At 31.9% G+C, this 3,055-nt stretch overlaps 1 pseudogene; it reads right to left on the bottom strand.

The window, feature by feature from the left end:
• Nucleotides 1-709: 709 nt before the first annotated feature.
• Nucleotides 710-1,568, bottom strand: LOC141691269 (protein TERMINAL FLOWER 1-like; annotated as a pseudogene).
• Nucleotides 1,569-3,055: the final 1,487 nt, after the last annotated feature.

Here is a 3,055-nt window from a genome sequence, read left to right as displayed (position 1 = left end):
CCTTTTAGTGAGTTATAATCTCCACTCCGGCATTCATATCCTTAAGATGTGTGTAATAGTGAACTCCTTCCAAATTCGAATTTATTCCAAAAATAATTTTCTTATAAGGTGCACAATGTAGATACATAAAAATATAAATTTTTATAAAAAAAATGTGTAGATATGTTTTCTTTAAATCTCAAATTACTTTAGCATTACTCTATAATTTTGTAAAGTTATGTAATACATAACATTGCTTTAGCATTCTATTTGAGATATAGTAAGCTGTAAATTATAAAATATATAAGTATGTTGAAATTTATCTTGTCACGTGTCAAAATAAAAGGGAATAAATTAAGAGTATTTTTAATTTCCAATACTTGAAAACTCTTAGCTAAATAATCTAGCGCATTATGTGTCAATTTCAGAAAATATGTAAAAAAAATTACACTCCAACCTTGTAACCTCTTAGTATAAATTATTTTTAGTTGACTATATTTGTACAACATAAAAACCCTTAGATATAACTTTACATATTGAAAATATAGATAATACCATTGGAATATAATTTCTAACCCCTCGGCTAAAATTCTAAAAAATAATTATAGCTAATCATATAGCCAACTATTTTTACATTTTAGCATTGACAATCATTATCTCTCACACACAGACAGTCACGTCCATATACATGAAATCATGAATCAATGTTACAGATAATAGTAAAGATTGATCAAGATCTTCTTCTCGCAGCAGTTTTTTGTTGAGCATCAAAGTAGACAGCAACCATAGGGAGGCCTAAACCATACTCTTCAAAGTAGCATCTGGTGTTAAAATTGTCTTTAGATGATGGTACTCTATTCACTGCATGCCTTTCTCTCTCCTTAATTAGACAATACAAACATGTACCGGTGGATCCCTATCTATGATGGCTAGTAGTACTTCACTACTTCCCTTCCTATTTAACATTATATCCACATATGTTAGTATATTTTAACACTACTAATCTTGTTCCGAGTAATGTGTGTCCTTATGATTAGTGTCAGCAGAGAAACTAACTGAAGGATATGTCTGTTGTGCCCGAAATATTAGTAACAATCCTGAAATTCATATACTATCTTTATTATTTAGGGCTTAAGGTGATTAATATGTGCACATTTTGTGTGTTATAAGACAAATGATGAGTGCTTAAATGATACTAACCAGTGAACATGCTCCTTCAGATATGGACCGCTGGGGCTTTGAGCATCTGGATTAATCATTACCTACAAAATGCGTACACTGCTAAATTCATACCAGATATCTCTTTCGTATCATAGTGGTCGAGAGTCTAAAACTTGTGACAACTGAAATGAGTTTGTATGATTAACAATAAAGCTTGTACTCTACGGCAGAACGTACAAGTGTTTAAGTTTCCCTTAAATATTGACCTCCGATCTCAACGCGAGGCCTTCAGGTAATGACAGTAGGCATCAGCTCATGACCATAACAAACTTGTTTTTACTGTTATAAGTAACCTTCATCTTCACACTTGGACTGAAAGTACCAACCACATCTCCTAACACTCTCCCTACTGCAAGTTGCTCTATCATTTTTAAGGGAAACTTTGATTTAACAACTTTGGGTATGAAATAGCTTTATATAGACGTACAAAAGGGGAACTTGGGGGATATTTAAAATATGGAGGATATACATTCAAGACTAGATTGCTATTATTTAAAACTTAACCGGTCTTTTTTATTTTCTAAGTTTCCACGAAACTTTTGCAATACCCAAGCCACAATCGATTTTTTTGGGGTCTGATAAACTGCAACAACAGACACAAACACAATCAGAGCCTTATTTGCAATCATTTCACAACCTCAAGCTGCAAAAAAATAGAGTCAGAGGTTAAGAAGACAACAGATGTGTTCAGATTACAATTAGATGCTATATAGATTATAAACAGACAAACATGGATTCGAATTCTAATGCAGAACCTTGGTCATTGGATAAAATATCTTTATTTACACCTCTCACTGGACATGAACTCAAGGATGAGAGTTGTGAACTTGAATTCCAACTTCTGTTTATCAGAATTGGTTTCAAAACATTTGTGACAGGTTCAACTGATAACTACTGTTTTCGCATTTGTATTAAAAATTTAGTCCACTGTTAATAAGTTGGATTTAATTTTTATATATGATTTTAAATTAGTAAGAGGATCAAATGAAGAAACTCACCATCAATGAGAAGATAGTTTTAACCTATACCCTTCATCTGCAACTTGATTCTCTGAGCCAAAATAGTGAGAAGATCTCGAGATAAGGTCCAATAATGAGGAAGAATTAACCATATTTGTGCCAAAGGTTAATCAGTAAGCTTCTGTAACTTAGATCAAAAGCTCCAATCAAGTCAATAGGTTCCCTAAAATATTTGGTGTGAACATTGTTCTTATCAAAAGTTTTAGAATTAACATTAACACAATCACATTGTCCGACAGTAGATAACTTACAAACCTCAAAGAGAAAAAGATGGCAGTTCAAACACAAAACATAACATTTAGGCTCGAGATCAATATATAAAATTAAAGTTTGCAAATGAAACACACGCAGAGTTAATATTTGAGATGAAACCAGGATTCAAAAATCATAATATTCAGGTCAGGCTATATACAGGTGTACCTAAGTTGTTTCTTCAATTAAAAATTTTGTTTAGGACTGTATATTCATAAATTGTTGGTTTAACGACTCTTAAAATTAGCCATGGTTGTCTGTGATGCGCCAACAATGCGTATATGTATAGAAACACATGCCAAGTGTAATACAGGAAACACATGCCAAGTGCAATACGGTTTTGTGTAATGATGTCATGAGATTATTTTTAATTTTTTTCCATACCAACTCCAGGCCTTTATATTTTAATAAGATGTATATCAGTAGGTTAGTACGGAGAGTACATTTGTTATTATATCATATCATAGAATTGATAGGCATAAAGTAAATGATAAAATGGAGATGAAGGCTACAATTTATACAATTCTAAAATAAAAATTATAGATGAAATCACCGAATGAGGGCTTTGTTTTCACTAAATTCTT

The sequence above is a fragment of the Apium graveolens genome, chromosome 10 (genome assembly GCF_009905375.1).
Source record: "Apium graveolens cultivar Ventura chromosome 10, ASM990537v1, whole genome shotgun sequence".
Lineage (NCBI taxonomy): Eukaryota > Viridiplantae > Streptophyta > Magnoliopsida > Apiales > Apiaceae > Apium > Apium graveolens.
Note: the sequence above shows the minus strand (reverse complement) of the source record. Positions and strands in the feature narration are given on the sequence as shown.